The 21863-nt window shown below is 39.4% G+C and overlaps 1 pseudogene across 1 annotated transcript; it reads left to right on the top strand.

Annotated features, from left to right (window-relative positions):
* The first annotated feature begins 13365 nt into the window (after nucleotides 1-13365).
* LOC100585550 lies at nucleotides 13366-14093 on the top strand (annotated as a pseudogene). The gene has a single exon (XR_001116133.2). The product of XR_001116133.2 is annotated as a 60S ribosomal protein L9 pseudogene (transcript).
* The last annotated feature ends 7770 nt before the right edge of the window (nucleotides 14094-21863 follow it).

Here is a 21863-nt window from a genome sequence, read left to right as displayed (position 1 = left end):
ATAAGGAAAGACATTTTAAACAAGAAATGTAGAAAATACTTAAATGTTGTATGGTGCCTTCAGATGGGGACATTAATCTGTTTTTCACAAAACAATATTTAGAAATTGTATTCTGTTTCTAAGGAGAAATGATGCTATTAGTGATAGCAATCTGCTTGCCTTTGAATTTATTTTATGGATTCCTTATGAAAATATACATCAAGGTAATGTAGTTATTATATCTGCACATTTGCAAAACTGTAATTAAAACTAGATACTTGTTCCAATTAAATTCTCCAGATTGTGGTTTCTTTCCTTCTGCCATATGAGGTTTCATCTTAAAACAGATTTCTGAACCTCTCCATGATGTTCTTGTTATATTAATACTGATATTACTAGACAAGAAATTTCTCCAGCTTTGTAAAGTCCCTTTTAGCAATCATATCATTCTGTGGCTGAAAAAAATAAAGGTAGACATGAGGAATTTAAAATATGATTTTAAATGTTTAAATATGGTTTCTGTTAGAAAACCACCCTAAGTTTCCTTTGTTTATATGTATCAAATATATTTATTTTCCACTGACATCTACTACCAAGAAATCTAAAAGACTTGATGGAGTTCATTGTCTTTCACATTACTCTAGGAATCGTCTGTTACTCAAGTATCAAGGAGTCAAAACTTGAGCTTATTAAAATTCTCAATCATTTCCACAGCAGGATTTTCATTTGTCACAGTTTGCAAATAATAGTGATAGGAGTGTTAAATTCAGAAAATTGGCAAAACTGAAATATAATGGGGTAAATATAGAGAGTAATTAACATCTTAAGCCTCTATATAGTTGGACATGATGGCTAACGCCTGTAATCCCATCACTTTTGGAGGCTGAGGCAGATGGATTGCTTGAGCCCAGAAGTATGAGACAAGACTGAGCAACATGGTGAAACAAACAAACAAAAAAAAAAACTACAAAAATTAGTGGGGCATAATTGTGCATGCCAGTAGTCCCAGCTACTCAGGAAACTGAGGCAGGAGGATCACCTAAGCCCAGGGAGGTCGAAGCTGCAGTGAGCTGTGATGGCACCACTGCACACCAGCTTGGGTGACAGAGTGAGATCCTGCCTCAAAAAAAGAAACACAACAAACAAACAAAAAAACTGTATACTGGGACAAAGAGGCAAGGGATATGAAGGAGTTATAGAATATTAATAGAAGCCCACAGACTAAATTTCATCTCATTCCATGTTGCCAGGTATCACATTTTTGTACACTATACCCTCTTTGAAAATTTTATGTTTAAAATTGGGACCAGATGAGCTTATGTGAAAGAGAATTATTATTTGGAAGCATACAGAAGCAAATTTGTGGCAAGAGGAAATCAATAAACTGCCTATTTTATTCCTAGTTTCCTTATCCAAAATACTTTAAACTATTTTAAAATATGATTACAAGGAAAGTTATTAAAGTAACATTAGCTCTGAAAAATTCAAGTGTGAGATTACTTATTTTTAGAAGAGTCTAGGTAAATAAACGTAGGTGAAGTCTGAGTACTTCCAATAGGGATCAGAAAAATTTTTCTCAAAGGCCCAGACAGTAACTATCTTTGGCTTTCCAGACAATATAGTCACAACTACTAAATTGCCAGGGTAGCATGAAAGTCATTACTGACAATATCAACAAATGGGTGTGTTATGTTCCAATAAAACAAATTTACAGAAACAGGCATCTGCAGTTTGCCACCTATTGTGTTGGAACAAGAACTTTTAGAAATGTCCCTTTGGGTCCCCTCCCATTTTATGGGAGCTCTGTTTTCACTCTATTAAATCTTGCAACTGCACACTCTTCTGGTCCATGTTTGTTACAGCTCAAGCTGAGCTTTTGCTCACCATCCACCACTGCTGTTTGCTGCTGTCACAAACCCACTGCTGACTTCCACCCCTCCAGATCCAGCAGGGTGTCTGCTGTGCTTCTGATCCAATGAGGCACCCATTGCCACTCCCATTTGGGCTAAAGGCTTGCCATTGTTCCTACATGGCTAAGTGCCCAGGTTCATCCTAATGGAGCTGAATACTAGTCAGTGGGTTCCATGACCCATGGCTTCTAATAGAGCTATAACACTCACTACATGGCCCAAAATTCCATTCCTTGGAATCCGTGAGGCCAAGAACTCCAGGCCAGAGAATAAGAGGCTTGCTGCCATCTTGGAAGTGGCCTGCCACCATCTTGGGAGCTCTAAGAACAAGGACCACCCCCCCCCACCAGTAACATATTGGTGACCACAAAGGGACCTCCAAAGTGGTGGGTAATATTGGATGACTTTTGCTTGCTATGCTGTCCTATCCTTCCTTAGAATTGGAGGAAAATACAGGGCACCTGTCACCTGGTTAAAAACAATTAGTGTGGCCACCGGACTTAAGACTCAGGTGTGAGGCTCTGTGGGAAAGGGCTTTCTAACAACCCCCAACCCTTCTGGGTTGGGAGCATTGGTCTGGCTGGAACCAGCTTCTGCTTTCATTTTTCCTAGGGAAGCCGAGGGCTGACTAGAGGCAGAAAGCTGTCATCCTGAACTCCCCACATTAGCTGGTTGAGATCATGGTGCAGCCAGAAGTCTCTACTCAACAGTCACCCAAGCATGTGCCCCTATCTTTCCTTCTGACCCATACCTCCTTGGTCCCAACCGTGACTTTTTTTAAAGTGTAGCCCCAAAATTCTCCTTACCTCTGAATCTACTTCCTTCAATCACTGCCTCCTAGATACTAATGGTTCAGACTTTCATTTCCTCTCCTAAGTATTAGAGCAAGTTGTATCTCCAAAGGGATCTAAGGAAGCTCTATGCTGTATCCCTAGGCATCTAGGCTGTGAACCCAGGAAGTCTTATCCCTGGTGTCTCTCCCAATTTAAGCATGCAGCTCTCAACATGGGCAGTTGTGTGTGACCTGTTCCCCACCACCCTTGCCAGAGCCCCAAGTTTGTAAATGGCTAGGAGGATTGCTCTCCCATTGTGCAAGATGCTCTCCTCCCATGATTTCTACCCAGCTTACCCCTCAGCAATACAATCTCCAAGCCTTGGCTCCTTAGTCAGGGCCTTAGAACTGATGACCCAGTACTTTAACAACTGGAACTGGGTCTATGACAACATAATAGATCAGGATGAAAGCAAATTGAGTAAGTCAAGAAGAGACAGAGAGAGAGACATAGAGAGAAAAGAGAGGGAGAGAGAGAAAAAGAGAGATAGAAGTAGTAAAGAAAAAACAGTGTGCCCTATTCCTTTAAAAGCAAGGGTAAATTTAAAACCTATAGTTGATAATTGAAGTCATCTCTGTGACCCTGTAACACTCCAATTCTACCTTGTCAGTGTAAACAAGGGCATAGCCTGAAAACACGGAGCCCACTGACAACCCCTAGCCTTCCTATCAAAAATCCTTAACCCAGGAACCCGTGGATGGCCCAAATGCATTCAATCTGTAGCGGCAACTGCTTTGCTAAAGGAAGAAAGTAGAAAAGTAACTTTTAGAGGAAACCTCATTGTGAGCACACCTCACCAGTTCAGAATTATTCTAAGTCAAAAAAGCAAAAAGGTAGCTTACTAACTCAAAAATCTTAAAGTATGGGGCTATTCTGTTAGAAAAAGGTGACTTAACATTAACCACTGAAAAATCCCTTAACCTAGCAGATTTCCTAACAGAGGATTTAAATCTTAATTACCATACAAAAGTACGACCAGACCTAGGAGGAACTCCCTTCAGGACAGGACGATACATGGCTCCTCCCAGTGACTGAGAAAAAAAAACACAATGGGTATATAGTAATTGATAGGGAGACTCTTGCGGAAGCAGAGGTAGGAAAATTGCCCAATAACTGGTCTGCTCAAATGTGTAAGCTGTTTGCACTCAGCCAAACCTTAAAGTACTTACAGAATCAAAAAACTCTATCTCAATCCTTACTCAAAAAGTTACCTACACTCTCTCTGAAACAAATTTGCATAAGAACTGTTGTTTATGGAATGCATATTCATAGGGCAGCTGGGTTGTTATGAAATACTCAGGAACCCAGCCCAGCTCTAGACCTCACCCCTGAGCACAAAGGCAGTGTTGGGCAAGCTGGTAAAGGACCACTAGAATCCAGCAGCCTAGACCCCTTTCGTAGTGGTCCAGAAAGGCAGGAAAACATGTGCAGGGCTGCTACATCGGTGAGCGTTAAGTAATCCGATAAGCAGAGGTCCATGGGTGGTTATGCGCCCTGGAAAGGAATAAGCATTAGGACCATAGAGGACGCTCTAGGACTAATGCTCATCGGAAAATGACTAGGGGTGCTGGCATCCCAAGGCTTTTTGTTTGTTTGTTTGTTTCAGATGGGAAACATTCCCTCTAAGGCAAAAATGCCCCTAAGATGTATTTTGGAGAATTTGGCCCAGTCAGAGTGCAGGTACCTTTTTCCCTGTCAGACTTAAAGCAAATTAAAATAGACCTAGGTAAATTCTCAAACAACCCTAATGGCTATATTGATGTTTAACAAGAGTTAGGACAATCCTTGAATCTGACATGGGGAGATAAAATGTTACTGCTGGATCAGACACTAACCCCAAATGAGAGAAGTGCCACCATAACTGCAGACTGAGTTTGGTGATCTCTGGTATCTCAGTCAGGTCAATGATAGGATGGCAACAGAGGAAAGAGAACAATTCCCCACAGGCTAGCAGGCAGTTTCCAGTGTAAACCCTCATTGGAACGCAGAATCAAAACATGGAGATTGGTGCCGCAGACATTTGCTAACTTGCGTGCTAGAAGGACTAAGAAAAACTAGGAAGAAGCCTATGAATTATTCAATGATGTCCACTATAAACGAGGGAAAGGAAGAAAATCCTATTGCCTTTCTGGAGAGACTAAGGGAGGCATTAAGGAAGCATACCTCTCTGTCACCTGACTCTATTGAAGGCCAACTAATTTTAAAGGATAAGTTTATCACTCAGTCAGCTGCAGACATTAAAAAAAACTTCAAAAGTCCGCCTTAGGCCTGGAGCAAAACTAAAAAACCCTATTGAACTTGGCAACCTCAGTTTTCTATAATAGAGATCAGGAGGAGCAGGTGTAATAGGACAAATGAGATAAGAAAAAGGCCACCACTTTAGTCATGGCCCTAAGGCAAGCGGACTTTGGAGGCTCTGGAACACGGAAAGCCTGAGCAAATCGAATGCCTAATAGGGCTTGCTTCCAGTGCAGCCTATAAGTACACTTTAAAAAAGATTGTCTGAATAGAAATAAGCCACCCCCTCATCCGTGCCCCTTACGTCAAAGGAATCACTGGAAGGCCCACTGCCCCAGGGGATGAAGTTCCTCTGAGTCAGAAGCCACTAGCCAGATGATCCAGTAGCAAGACTGAGGGTGCACAGGACAAGTGCCAGCCAATGCCATCACCCTCAGAGAGACCCGGGTATGCTTGACCATTGAGGGCCAGGAGGTTAACTGTCTCCTGGACACCAGCTCAGCCTTCTCAGTCTTACTCTCCTGTCCCAGACTACTGTCCTCCCAATCTGTCACTATCCAACGGGTCTTACAACAGCTAGTCACTAGATACTTCTCCCAGCCACTAAATTGTGAATGGGGAACTTTACTCTTTTCACATGCTTTTCTAATTATGCCTGAAAGCCCCAATCCTTTGTTGGGGAGAGACATTCTAGCAAAAGCAGGGGCTGTCATACACCTGAACATAGGAGAAGGAACACCTGTCTGTTGTCCCCTGCTTGAGGAAGGAATTAATCCTGAAGCTAGACAACAGAAGGACAATATGGACAAGCAAAGAATGCCCGTCCTGTTCAAGTTAAACTAAAGAACTCTGCCTCCTTTCCCTACCAAAGGCTGTACCCTCTTAGACCCAAGGCCCAACAAGGACTCCAAAAGATTGTTAAGGACCTAAAAGCCCAAAGCCTAGTAAAAAATGCAATAGCCCCTGCAGTACTCTAATTTTAGGAGTACAGAAACCCAATGGACAGTGGGGGTTAGTGCAAGATCTCAGGATTATCAATGAGGCTGTTGTCCCTCTATACCCAGCTGAACCTAACCCTTCTACTCTGCTTTCCCAAATACCAGAGGAAGCAGAGTGGTTTACAGTCCTGGACCTTAAGGATGCCTTTTTCTGCATCCCTACATCCTGACCCTCAATTCTTGTTTGCCTTTGAAGATCCTTCAAACCCAACGTCTCAACTCACCTGGACTGTTTTACCTCAAGGGTTCAGGGATAGCCCCCATCTACTTGGCCAGGCATTAGCCCAAGACTTGAGCCAATTCTCATACCTGGACACTTGTCCTTCGGTATGTGGATGATTTACTTTTAGCCACCCATTCAGAAACCTTGTGCCATCAAGCTGCCCAAGCGCTCTTAAATTTCCTCGCCACCTGTGGCTACAAGGTTTCCAAACCAAAGGCTCAGCTATGCTCACAGCAGGTTAAATACATAGGGCTAAAATTATCCAAAGGCACCAGAGTCCTCAGTAAAGAATGTATCCAGCCTATACTGGCTTATCCTCTTCCCAAAACCCTAAAGCAACTAAGAGCGTTCCTTGGCATAACAGGCTTCTGCCAAATATGGATTCCCAGGTACGGCAAAATAGCCAGGCCATTATATACACTAATTAAGGAAACTCAGAAAGCCAATACCCATTTAGTAAGATGGACACCTGAAGCAGAAGTGGCTTTCCAGGCCCTAAAAAAGGCCCTAACCCAAGCCCCAGTGTTAAGCTTGCCAATGAGGCAAGACTTCTCTTTATATGTCACAGACAAAACAGGAATAGCTCTGGGAGTCCTTACACAGGTCAGAGAGACCAGTTTGCAACCCATGGCATACCTAAGTAAGGAAATTGATGTAGTGGCAAAGGGTTGGCCTCATTGTTTACGGGTAGTGGCAGCAGTAGCAGTCTTCATATCTGAAGCAGTTAAAATAACACAGGGAAGAGATCTTACTGTGTGGACATCTTATGAGGTAAACAGCATACTCACTGCTAAAGGAGACTTGTGGCTGTCAGACAATGGTTTGCTGAAATATCAGGCTCTATTACTTAAAGGGCCAGTGCTGTGACTGCACACTTGTGCAACTCTTAAGCCAGCAACATTTCTTCCAAACAATAAAGATAGAACATAACTGTCAATAGGTGATTGCTCAAACCTACGCCACTCGAGGGGACCTTCTAGGGGTTCCCTTGACCAATCCCTACCTCAACTTGTATACAAATGGAAGTTTCTTTGTAGAAAAAGGACTTTGAAAAGCGAGGTATGCAGTGGTCAGTAATAATGGAATACTTGAAAGTAATCCCCTTACTCCAAGAACTAGTGCTCAGTTGGCAGAACTAATAGTCCTCACTTGGGCACTAGAATTAGGAGAAGAAAAAAGGGTAAATATATATACAGAGACTAAGTATGCTTACTTAGTCCTCCATGTCCATGCAGCAATATGGAGAGAAAAGGGATTCCTAACTTCTGAGGGACCACCTACCAAACATGAGGAGGCCATTAGGAGATTATTCTTGGCTGTACAGAAACCTAAAGAAGTGGCAGTCTTACACTGCCGGGGTCATCATAAAGGAAAGGAAAGGAAAATAGAAGGAAACCACCAAGCGGATATTGAAGCCAAAAGAGCCACAAGGTGGGACCCTCCATTAGAAAACCTTATAGAAAGACCCCTAGTATGGGGTAATCCCCTCCGGGAAACCAAGCCCCAGTACTCAGCAGAAGAAATAGAATAGGGAACCTCAAAAGGACATAGTTTCCTCTCCTCAGGATGGCTAGCCACCGAAGAAGGAAAAATACTTTTGCCTACAGCTAACCAATGGAAATTACTTAAAACCCTTCACCAAAACTTTCACTCTTACTGCACCTCCTCCATGCTGCTGTACTACTAGTAGCTCCCCTTACCAAGATCTTCTATGGAGAATGTGGCTTCCCGGAAATATTGATGCCCCATCGTAAAGGAGTTTTTCTAAAGGAAACCCCACTTTCACCACCCACACCTATATGCCCCTGCACTTCAGGCCATACATTTCAATCGCTGTATCTTTAACCTCCTTGTTAAATTTGTCTCTTCCAGAATCGAAGCTGTAAAACTACAAATCGTGCTTCAAATGGACCCCAGATGCAGCCCATGACTAATATCTACTGCGGACCCCTGGACCAGCCTGCTAGCCCATGCTCCAATGTTAATGACAACAAAGGCAACCCTCCCAAGGAAATCTCAACTGCATGACCCCTACTATGCCCCAATTCAGCAGGAAGCTGTTAAGAGCAGTCATCGGCCAACCTCCCTAACAGCTCTTGGGTTTTTCTGTTGAGGGGGTACTGAGAGACAGGACTAGCTGGATTTCCTAGGCCGACTAAGAATTCCTAAACCTAGCTGGGAAAGGTGACCACACCCACCTTGTAACTCAGCTCACACCCAACCAATCAGGTAGTAAAGAGGGCTCACTAAAATACAAATTAGGCTAAAGTAGGAGGTAAAGAAATAGTCAAATCCTATATCGCCTGAGAGCACAGGGGGAGGGACAATGATTGGGATATAAACCTAGGCATTTTAGCAGGGGGCGGCAACCCCCTTTGGGTCTCTTCCCATTTTATGGGAGTTCTCTTTTAAATCTTGCAACTGAAAAAAAAAAAAAGAACTTTTAGAAATGTCAATGAGATAGTGAACTAGGAGATCCCAGCCTTGGACCCCCCAACAAAGAACAAATACTGTACTGCTATGCTAACAAAAATAACTGAAAAAAATTCAGGAGTCCACTTGGGAAGTAACAGCTATACAGTGGGAGAAAAGAAACCTGAGAATAACCACACAAATGAGTAATTACAATAGTGTTATTTTACCTGCATCTCCCCCTCTCCCAGGTCAGCATTGCTAAGTATGGAGAAAGAATTCTCTGGTTCACAAGTCCCCTTCCCAGAGAAAAGAAGAGTGGGTGAACAATCAGTTCGTTCAGCCTTTTGAAACACTTCAAGTGACCAGCTTTAGGCCAGGCATGGTGCCTGACACTTGTAATCTCAGCACTTTGGGAGGCCAAGGTGGGAGAATCACTTGAGACCAGGAGTTCAAGACCAGCCTGGCCAACATAATGAGACCCCTACAAAAAATTTAAAAATTAGCTGAGTACGGTGGCACACACTTGTAGTTGTATCTACTTGGGAAGCAGAAGTGGGAGGATCACTTGAATCCAGGAGGTCAAAGTTGCAGTGAGCTATGATTGCCCCACTGTACTTAGGCCTATATGACATGACAGAGTGAGACCCTATCTCAAACAAAAACCAGCTTTATTTTTACCCCTCCCAGATTACTAGGAAGACTGGCATAGCTAAGATATCTGGAGACAGCTAGAAACAAAGAAGGAAAGGAGGGTTATTAGTGTCACCCACACAATGGGAGTCACCACAGTTCCCAATGGCCTCCTCTGCACAGGACTCAAGCAGCTTTCTCTGCTGTGGATCTCAACTGCTGTCATGGCTACTGTGTACTTCCTGTAGCTTTTATCACCAAGGAACCCACAGCATTTACTGTTGCAGACCCTGGAGGCTTGCTTAACAAAGAACACCAGCAACTTTCACCAGTGAGAAAACCAACAGCCAGCACAGCCACAGTGGACCCCTTTCAACATTTTCCACCAAGAACTAAGAATATTTTGCAGTGTCCAGGTGCCTGAGATACCATCCCCTTCTGTCTTCCTCCTTCCCAACACTGAAGCTGCCCCAGCTACTGCTGACATGGGCTTCCCAGGCCAAGGATCTAACACATACACCATATACATGCTCACTGATAATCTCCAGGACTCCACCACAGTCCCCAAACCTTTCATTCTGTTCATGTCCACAAATGATCCGTACGTTTGGGCTTGTGCATGCCACCAGTCACAGCCCCTACTAGTGAGTATGCATAAGCAGCATACCCTGAACTTGGACACAAACCTCCGACATGTTGCTTGTGATATGGCTGGAGGCATGCTAGAGCTAGGAAGCTGGTCCCTACAGTCATGCATCTACATGTCTCCAGCTCCAGTCCCTGCAGCTGTGTATATGCATAAAACTGTGTGACCCTTGTCACCCACCCTTACTGACACACACATGCCTATAGTTGGCCACTGCAGCTGCACATATGCTTGCAGCTGGCCTCAGCCCCAACAGCTGCATATAAGCACACAACCATTCTCACCTACCAGTCCTCACCCTCATCACTGAGCTTGCATCTGGCCCCTGCAGCCATGTGCCAGCATGCCACCAGCTCAGGCCCTGCAGCTGTGCAGACACTCACAGATGGCCTGGCCCCTATCATCAACCTGCTGCTTTCTCTTACAATCATATATACATGCTGCTAGCTCTGACTTCCATAGCCATATACACACACATTGTTGGCCCCTGGTGTCATATGTGGACCCAGAGAAAGCTCCAGCTCCTGCATCTGGCCCTGGCCCTTACCACTATGCATGTGCCTGCAACTGTCCCTGCATGGGCCTGTAGCCAGCTCCCACAGCAGAGTGTATGCACACTGTCAGCCCCAGCCCACACTGTTGTCTGCCATGGCCCCTTGCTGCTGGACAAAGAGGAACAACTGAGGATCCTAACAACCCTCATAGCCATGGCCAACCTGCACCAATTCGCCATCAAGAACTTTGTAGTTCCCAACGTTATGAACCCCAGCTACCTGAGCCAATAAGACACCACGACCCTCTCGGACATGAAGACACCAAAACCCTCCATACTTGGTTCCCCATACCACTAGACCCAGTGTAGCATGCTCCTGCTTACCCTTCCCCACCCCAAGTGAAGGTATTTTCTTACCAAAGCCAGTCTATAAAGTCTGGAATAGGTGACTGCTTCTTCTAACGTGCAAAAACCTGCTCAAGGCTACAAGGATTATGAATAATCAGGGAAACAACACCACTGAAGGAACACAATAAACTTCCAATAGTCAACCCAATGATTTGGAAATCTATGAATTGTCTGAGAAAGAATTAAAATAATTGTTTTAAAGAAGCTCAGTGAGCTATAAGAGAACATGGATAAACAATTTAATAAAATCAAGAAGAAAATACAAGAACAAAATTAGAAGAATGACAAAGAGACAGAAAGCATAAAAAAAAGCCAAACTGAAATTTTGCAGGTGAAGAATCCAATAACTGAACTAAAAAAGCAATAGAGAGTTGCAATAGCAGATTAGATCAAGCAAAAGAGAAAATAAGCAAGCTCAAAGACAGATTATTTGAAATCATCCTGTCAAAGGAGAAAAAGAAAAGCAATGAAGAAATCTTATGGAAATCTATGGGACACCACGGGACACCATCAAGGGAGCTAATATTCTAATTATAGGAGTTTCAGAGGAGGAGAGAATGAGAAAAGAATAGAAGCCGTATTTTAAAATAATTCCTGAAAACTTCTCAAATCGGGAGGAAGATATGAATATATAGGTATAGAAAGCTCAAAAGTCTCCAGTCAGATTCAAGCCAAAGAAGACTCCACTTAGACCCATTATAATTAAATTGTCAAAAATCAAGGACAAGAGAATTTTGGAAGCAACAAGAGAAAAAAAGAAACAGATTACATGCAAGAGAATCTTAATAAGGCTATCAGTGGATTTCTCCACAAAAACTTCACAAGCCAGGAGAAAGTGAGGTGATAATTCAAAGTGCTGAAACCAAAAAATACTAACCAAATATATCTTACCTGGCAAAGTTGCCCTTCAGAATTGAAGGAGAAATAAACACTTCCCCAGAAAAACAAAAGCTGATGGAGTTCATCACCACTAGACCTGCCTGACAAGAAATACTAAAGAAAGTTCTTCCAGCTGAAATGAAAGACCACTAATTATAACATGAAAACTTAAAAGTATAAAACTCACAGGTAAAAGTACATGGTCCAATTTAGGATACTCTAATACTATAATGGTAGTGTATAGATCACTTATAACTCTAGGATAATCATTAAAAGACAAAAGCATTAAAAAGAATTGTAACTGCAATAACTAGTTAATTGATACACAGCATAAAAAATTAAATGTGATATCAAAAATATAAGGGAGAATAAAAAGTGAAGAGCTTTTGCATGCAATTAAAGTTAATTTGTTACAAGCTTAAAATAGACTTGTATAACTGTAAGATACATAGGCCTCACAGTAGCCACAAAATAAAAACATAAACACACAAAAGATAAAGAGAAAGGAATTAAACCATACCACTACAGAAATCATCAACTCACAAAGAAAAACAGCAAAAGCAGAAAAAAGTAACAAAGGACCTATAAAACATTTTTAACAAAAACTAACAAAATGTCGATAGTAAGTCCTTATCTATCAATACAGTCAGCCCTCCATATCCATGGGTTTCACATCTGTGGATTCAACCAAGCAAAGATAGAAAATATTTGGAAAAAAAATTGGATGATTGTATTGAAAGGTACAGACTTTTTTCCTTGTCATTATTTCCTGAAAAATATACCAATATTACCTATTTACATAGCACTTACATTGCATTAGGTATTAAAGGTAATCTAAAGGTAAATGAAAGCCTACAAGAGAATGTGCCTAGGTTATATGCAAATGCTACATCATTTTAAATAAAAGACAGAGCATTTGTGAATTTGGGTATCTGCAGGAGGCCCAGGAACCAATACCCCACAAACACCAAGGGAGACTATACTTATTTCAAATGTAAACAGATTACATTTTCCCATCAAAAGACATAGTGTCTGAATGAATAGAAAAACAAAAAACAAGATACGAATGCACAGACATACTTTAAGGACATGCATAGACTGAAACTGAAGGAATGGAATACTATTTCATGCAAATGGAAATCAAAGAAAGCAGGAGTAGCTATACTTATATCAGGCAAAACAGACTTTAAGTCATAAACTGCAAAAAGATACAAAGAAGACTATTATGTAACGATTAATAGGTTAATCTAATAAGAGGATATAACAATTGTAAATATATATGCATTCAAAATTGGAGCAGCTGAATCAAACATACAAAATCAACACACAAAAAGTAATTGAGTATCTATATACTACCAACAAACAATCTGAAGGAGAAATTAAGAAAAAATAGTAAGAAAAAGAATAAAATACTTAGGAATAAATTTAACCAAGGAGGTGAAAAATCTCTACACTGAAAACTATAAAACCTTAATGAAATAAATGGAATAATATACAAATAAATGGAAAGACAGCCTGTGCCTGTGTTCATGGATTAAAATAATTAATATTGTTAAAAATATCCTACTACCCAAAGTGATTTACAGATTCAGTGCAATCCCTATCAAAATTCCAGTGACTTTTTTACAAAAATAGAAAAAAAAAATCCTAAATTTATATAAAACAATGAAAGACCTCAAATAGTCAAAGCAATCTTGAGCAATAAGAACAAAACTGGAGGTTCTTTCTTTGCTGTGTCTACTGCGAGAATGAAAACCATTCTCAGCAATCAGACTGTCGACATTCCAGAAAATGTCGACATTACTCTGAAGGGACGCACAGTTATCGTGAAGGGCCCCAGAGGAACCCTGCAGAGGGACTTCAATCACATCAATGTAGAACTCAGTCTTCTCGGAAAGAAAAAAAAGAGGCTCTGGGTTGACAAATGGTGGGGTAACAGAAAGGAACTGGCTACCGTTTGGACTATTTGTAGTCATGTACAGAACATGATCAAGGGTGTTACACTGGGCTTCCGTTACAAGATGAGGTCTGTGTATGCTCACTTCCCCATCAACGTTGTTATCCAGGAGAATGAGTCTCTTGTTGAAATCCAAAATTTCTTGGGTGAAAAATACATTCACAGGGTTCGGATGAGACCAGGTGTTGCTTGTTCAGTATCTCAAGCCCAGAAAGATGAATTAATCCTTGAAGGAAATGACATTGAGCTTGTTTCAAATTCAGCGGCTTTGATTCAGCAAGCCACAACAGTTAAAAACAAGGATATCAGGAAATTTTTGGATGGTATCTATGTCTCTGAAAAAGGAACTGTTCAGCAGGCTGATGAATAAGATCTAAGAGTTACCCACCTACAGAAAGAAGATGCCAGATGACACTTAAGACCTACTTGTGATATTTAAATGATGCAATAAAAGACCTATTGATTTGGAAAAAAAAAAAAAAAAGAACAAAACTGGAGGCATCACTACCTAATCTCAAAATGTACTACAAAGCTATAGTAATCAAAACAGCATGATACCGGCATTAAAAGCAGACATATAGACTGATGAAACATAATAGAGAGCTCAAAACTAAATCCACACATTTATGATCAAATGATTTTTGACAATGGTGCCATGAACACAAAATGGGGAAAGGACAGCATCTTCAATAAATGGTGCTGAAAAAACTGTTTGGAGAAAAATGATATCGGATTCTTGTCTCACACCATATACAAAAATTAACACAAAATGGATTAAAGACTTAAATGTAAGACCTGAAATTGTGAAGCTACTAGAAGAAAATTTAGGGGAATAGCTTGACATAGGTCTGGACAGTGATTTTTGCATATGACCTCAAAGGATAAGCAACAAAAGTCAAATAGACATATGGGATTACATCAAACAGCAAAGGAAACAATCAACAGAGTGAAGAGATAACCCACAGAGTGGGAAAAATATTTGCAAACCATGCATCTGATAAAGAGTTAATACTACAATATATAAAGAATTCAAACAACTCAATAGAAAGAAAAAAATCCAATTACAAAGTAAGCAAAGGAACTGAATAGACATTTCTAATATGAAGATATACAAATGCCAACTAGCATATGGAAAAATGCTCAATATCTGTAATCAGCAGGAAAATGCAAATTAAAACAATGAGATATCATCACATGGCTCTTAATGTGGCTATTACCAAAAAGACAAAAAATGCTCAATATCTGTAATCAGCAGGAAAATGCAAATTAAAACAATGAGATATCATCACATGCCCCTTAATGTGGCTATTAGCAAGGATATGGAGGAAAGGGAACCCTTGCATACTCTTAGTGGAAATATAAATTGATACAGCCATTGTACAAAACAGTATGAAGGTTTGTCAAAAAATTAAAAATAGAACTATTATGCAACAATCTTGCTCTGGGTATGTATCCAAAGAAAATAAAATCAGGATCTGAAAGTGATGAATAAATGAAGAAAATGTAATAGACAATGAAATACAACTCAGTCTTTCAAAAGAAAGAAATTCTGTCATCTGTGACAAGATGAATGAACTTGGAGGACTGTATGCTAAGTGAAATAACCAGTCACAGAAAGACAAATACTACATGATCTCACATGTAGAATCTAAAAAAAGTTGAACTCACAGAAATGGAGAGTATAATGGTGGTTGCTAGAGACTGCCTGGAGAGGAGGAAATAGGGAGATGTTGATCAAAAGTTACCAAGTTTTAGTTAGACAGGATGAATAAAATATGGAAATCTATTTAGAGCACGGTGACTATAGTTAATCATAATGTATTGCATACTTAAAAGTTGTCAACAGAGTAGATCTTAAATATTCTCACTCCAAAAAAGTGATAAGTATGTGAGATGATAGATATGTTAATAAGCTTGATTTAATCATTTTGTAATATCTACATATATTAAAACATCATGTTGTATACTGTAAATATATACCCTTTGTATGTGTCAATTTTACCTTAAAAACGTTGGGGAGCACAAAAAAGGAACCTTTATGTTATCCATTGTAAATGATTGTCAGAATATAAAGCCTAAATATTATTGGTTATTCAAGTGTCCAAGGAGTAAACACTTAATGTAGAGGAGACTAAGAGCAGCTGGTATAAATACTCCAGCTTCAATTGACTGGAAATGATTCTCTCTTTCAACGCATCTAGTACATCTTCTAACATTATCAAACTTAACATACTATCAGAAAAAAAGAACTTTTTCTCAGTGAGGAATTCAACCATTTGCTCACAAAGTCAGACCTACATACACACACACACACACACACACACACACACACACACTAGTCTCAGAGGAGAAATGACAGCAGTAAGTGAGAGAGAAGTAAATTTGGGGTGGACAAGTATTTTATGCATTGTATGTGTATCCCCAAGTCTGTTTTCGATTACTGTTATTATCCTATGCCTGGATTCTATAGGAGTTATCAGATGCATTTTCATTTTAAAACTTAGCTTCTGCTTAACAATTGGTAGTCTCCCATAACTCATGCCTATAAAAAGGACCTCAAGAAAGAAACTTTCCCATAAAAAAATCTATGTAGTAAAACAACTGTGGTGCACTGGGAATTTCCATATAACAACTCATCATCCTGTACTTTCACAACTGTTAATATTACATGGAGCACATATAAAGAGTTAGGGTGTAGGGGAACAGAAAACAAGCAGAATCTGAGAAGTTCTGCATTAAGCAAGTAATGAATGTTTTTCAGATTTTTTACAATGTGTTTTTCAGTCTCTTTTACTATCTCAGGAACAGTAAGAAAATGTCTGATTCCCAGTTTAATACATTATCAGTTTCACCTTTATTTTTCATGTATTCTTTTCATAATCGCTTCCTCTTCTGCAATGACACTACTATAAATTTCTATAACCATTTATTTTCATTGTACTTTTTATTTCTGCCTTTTAGTGACTAGTGTAGTATGCAGAAAGAAAACAGAACTAAGGTAAAATCTGTGCTCCTATTCTAACCAGTCTTGTGACATTAGGGGGTGTTACTTAACTACCCTGAGACTCAGTTTTCTTGTTATTGAATAAAGAAAATAGTAAGTACATCATGAGGTTATTGTTAAGATTAAGTGAAAACATTTGTGAGAGATATTGAACACTGACCAACAAATAAATGATAGTTTATTTCCTCTCTCTCTCCCCCAGTTCCCTCTCTAAGACAGACTGCTGAAGTTAGGATGTCCCACCTCCCTACAGTATCTGATGTTAGATTAGACACAGAGTAGGTGCTTCATAAATGTTTCTTAAATGAGCAATGAGTTCTTAAATTTTCCTTTGTTATTGAAGATCTTACCATATTAAACTGCTACGAGGATGTGCCAAAAGCTACTCTCTGAGTTTTGGGGGAAGAAAAACACGTTTCATAAATTCAAAACAAAAAATCCTACTCATAACATTGGTATGCAATACATAGAGTAAGCACTCAAATATTTGTTGAAAAATGTTGGCACGTAAGTCTTAGTATGAGCTGCATTAAGAACATACATTCGTGATATTTTATTCAGCTCTTGACAGAAATGATTTGACCCACAATATTATCAAATCTGTGGAATAACAAGGTACTTTATCATGAGGTTTTATTATGTATTGTTAACTTCTATAATTCTCATCATGATTCATCAGTCACATTTATACATTGCCTAGCATTACCCAGAAAAGAATCTTTATGTTCAGTATTCCTGTCAAAACTGGCCTCATATTTTAATTTTTTAAACCATACAAAGTACTGCATGCTGAAAAGTTTGTGGAAATTCCACTCAGGGAACATCAAGGTTAAATGTGACTAATGTGGAGGCATCCAGACAAAGAAGTTTTGATCAGAAGAAGAAATTAAAGTCAAGAGTCACCTGCAGAGTGTAAAAGTGGAAAGAGAATAAGACCTAACAGTTACTTAAGGGCAAAAAGAAAAGAAATAGAGCCAAAGTTGTTGGAAATGTTTCTAAAAATTACTAGCTGCAGGGCACATGGAAACAGGAGCTAAGATGTCAATAAAAATAAAATGGAATTATGAAATAGCAAAGGAGTAGATAAAAAGAAACCAATTAAACAAAAAATTCCACTTTTCTGTATCCATTCTGGCTTTAAGGGATACGAACTACAAATTTTTTTCTTTGTTTTGTTTTTTCTAGTTTTATAATACATTTACACATATAGAAAGAGTTGTTATGCTGACTCAGAATTAAATTTCTATTACTTTTAAAATGTGAATTTTTCTCATGAAGAACAAACTTTTCAGCATGACTGCCTATTTTGGTTATCATATCATATATGATTTTGTAGAATATCAGCATGACAATAAAGCAAAGGTCATACAAGTGTTATGAATATATTAATAGGTTTGCAGAATCTGCATAGTTCATGCTATACAACATTCCTGATAAGTTATCAGTCTGGCCTTGGAAGCCAGATTTTTGCAAAAGTATTTATACTTATCAATAACTAAATATCATTGGATCAGAATATTTATACATACATTAAAAGCACAATTTCCATTCTAGCTTGGAAAAAATCCTGTTTTCACATCTCCCTACCTACATACAAGATATTGTATGTTATATCTAAAGGACTCTGTAAAATCCTATCCTCTACCATCATTTTAAAAGTAACAATAGGAAGGGAGAATAGCTGCCCCAAAGAGGCCAGACAACTCCATGATGGCCTCGATTTGGATTTGCTACCAGCTTATACTCAACAGTAGTTCAAAGCATATCAATTCTTTTTTTTTATATACTTTAGGTTTTAGGGTACATGTGCACAATGTGCAGGTTTGTTACATATGTATCCATGTGTCAGGTTGGTTTGCTGCACCCATTAACTCGTCATTTAGCATTAGGTATATCTCCTAATGCTGTCCCTCCCCCCTCCCCCCACCCCACAACAGTCCCCGGAGTGTGATGTTCCCCTTCCTGTGTCCATGAGTTCTCATTGTTCAATTCCCACCTATGAGTGAGAACATGCGGTGTTTGGTTTTTTGTCCTTGCGATAGTTTACTGAGAATGATGTTTTCCAGTTTCATCCATGTCCCTACAAAGGACATGAACTCATCATTTTTTATGGCTGCATAGTATTCCATGGTGTATATGTGCCATATTTTCTTAATCCAGTCTATCGTCGTTGGACATTTGGGTTGGTTCCAAGTCTTTGCTATTGTGAATAGTGCCGCAATAAACATACATGTGCATGTGTCTTTATAGCAGCATGATTTATAATCCTTTGGGTATATACCCAGTAATGGGATGGCTGGGTCAAATGGTATTTCTAGTTCTAGATCCCTGAGGAATCGCCACACTGACTTCTACAATGGTTGAACTAGTTTACAGTCCCACCAACAGTGTAAAAGTGTTCCTATTTCTCCACATCCTCTCCAGCACCTGTTGTTTCCTGACTTTTTAATGATGGCCATTCTAACTGGTGTGAGATGGTATCTCATTGTGGTTTTGATTTGCATTTCTCTGATGGCCAATGATGATGAGCATTTTTTCATGTGTTTTTTGGCTGCATAAATGTCTTCTTTTGAGAAGTGTCTGTTCATGAAAAAAAAAAAAAGCATATCAATTCTCTGAGCAAAAACTTCACTGGATTCTCATGGCCTTTAGAATGAAGTAAAACTACTTATCCCAGTCATCATGGAATATCATGACTCCCTTTACAAGTTTAATTTTCATCACTCCCTTCCTCATTTATTCTATGCCAATAAAAGGGAACTCTATAGTTTTCTATACATGCACTGATTTTTTTCTCATTTTCATCTTTATTTTCATGCTGTGCCCTCCATTTCTTTCTTCTTCAACTCTTTCTTCAAAGCTCAGCTCAAATACAATTTTTCACACACACTCAAAATACTTTCATTTATTTGTGTAATAGTTAATTTTATGTCAACTTGGCTAAGCCATGGTACTCAGTTTTTGGTTGAATACCAGTCTATATGTTGCCATAAAGGTATTCTTAGATGAAATTAATATCTAAATCAGTAGACTTTGAGTAAAGCAGATTACTCATTGTAATGAGAGTTGGTCTCGCCCAATCAGTTGAAGGTCTTAAAACACAAGACTGGCCAGGCACAGTGGCTCACACCTGTAATCCTAGCACTTTGGTAGGTGGAGGCAGGTGGATCACTTGAGGTCAGGAGTTCAAGACCAGTCTGGCCAGTATGGTGAAACCCTGTCTCTACTAAAAATACAAAAATTAGCCAGGGGCAGGTGGGGTGGCACAGGTCTGTAATCCCAGCTACTCGGGAGGCTGAGGCAGGAGAATTGCTGGAACCCCCCCAAGAGGTGGAGGTTGCAGTGAGCCAAGATCATGCCACTGCACTCCAGCCTAGGCAACAGAGCAAGACTCTGTCTCAAAAAAAAGAAAGAAAAAAAAGAACGAGGTCTCTTGAGGGAAAAGAAATTCTGCTTCCAGATTACCTTCAAACTCAAGATTTCAACATCACCTCTATCCTATGTCCCTAGAATCTGGCTTACCCTGCGGATTTCAGATTGACCAGGCCTCACAACTGCATTAACTACCTCCTTAAAAATCTCCCCTCTTCTTCCTCTTTCTGTGTGTGTGTGTGTGTGTGTATGTATACAGACACACATATAATTTTTCTACTAGACTATATGCCCCTCAAAAGCAATTATCTTTCTATACATCAAAGAGCAATGCTTTAAAAACAGACTAAGTTTGGAGTGATATCAGAAATATGGCAGAATAAAAGGCCTCAGCTCTATCTTCCAAAAGAAACACTAATTTAATGACTATCCACACATCTGTGGATGAAAATATCTTCGTGAGATCTTTGGAATCCAAGTGAAAGATTAGAGCACCTTGATGGACCACAGAAATGAGAAAAGAAGCATTTAAAAAGGTAAAAGAATGGTATTACTTTGCCTGTATCACCCCTCCCTCAAGTCAGCACAGCATAGTACTAAGAAAGATCCCTGCAGCCCACAAGTTCCCCTGTGAAGGAAAGAGAGAGCAAAGTGAATGTTGGACATCTTCAGCATTTGGGGACACTATCTAAAAGGCTTGTTTCTGCCATGCCTCATTCAGAATATTGAGGGAATTTTTACATCTAGATTATTGGGAGGATCTAATAAGAGTAGAGGTAGTTCTCCAAACCCAGCACATGTTGAGACATCAATCCTGAGGCCCCAACAGCAAGTCCACTTGCCCACAGTTTCTGGCACCAAGCCTATTGCTCGCAGACCCTCCAACTGACTCACTCAGAATCTCTGGCCAAGCTGACTGATAAGGTATTTTCCCTGCCAAATATAGGCTATAATAACTGCAGAAGGTGAAGGTCTCTTCAAATGCACAAAGTGACAAAGATCATGAAGACTCAGGGAAACTGGACACCATCAAAGGAACAAAATGAAGCTTCAGTAACAGACCCTAAATAAGTGGAGAGCTACAAACTCATGGAAAAAAAATCAAGTAATTATCTTTTAAAGTTCGGTGAACAAGAGAACAGAAGTAGACAACTAAAAGAAAACATAAACACAATACATAAAAGAAGATATTCAACAAAGAGAAAACATATTAAGAAATAATGACTGAACTAAACATTTCAATAAAGTTTCAATAGCAGACTTGATCAAACAGAAGAAAAAAATCAGTGAACTCAAAAACAAATCATTTGAAATGATCTAGTTGAAGAATGAAAAGAATAAAATTAACAAAAATGAAGGAAGAAAGCCTTCAGGACTTACAGTAAACCTAAAGGTGAATCAATATTTGCATTATGGAAGTGCTACAAGAAGGAGAAAAAGAGAGAGGAGCAGAAGGATCATTTTAAAAAATAAGGATTAGAACACGTTTATCTAAGGAAGGAAATGAACATCTTGATACTTGAAGCCCAAAGAACTCCAAATACATTGAACATGAAGGACTCTACACTAAAACATATTATAATTAAATTATCAAAAGTCAAAGACAAAGAGGGAATTTTTAAAGTGGTAAGAAAAAAACAATACATACAAGTGAACTTCCATAAGGCTATAGCAGATTTCTTAGCAGAAACTTTGCAGGGCAGGAGAGTGTGATCAAGGCGCTTAAAAGAACAAAAATTGCCAACAAAGAATACTATACTGGCAAAATTGTTTTTAAAAAATGATAGAGAGATAGAGACTTTCCCAGGGGGCAAAAACTGAAGGAGTTTGTCACCACTAGACTTGCCCTACAAGAAATGCTAAAGGAACTTCTTTAAG

This window comes from Nomascus leucogenys, chromosome 7b, assembly GCF_006542625.1.
Source record: "Nomascus leucogenys isolate Asia chromosome 7b, Asia_NLE_v1, whole genome shotgun sequence".
Taxonomy (NCBI): Eukaryota; Metazoa; Chordata; class Mammalia; order Primates; family Hylobatidae; genus Nomascus; species Nomascus leucogenys.
This window is presented reverse-complemented; position numbering and strand designations above follow the sequence as displayed.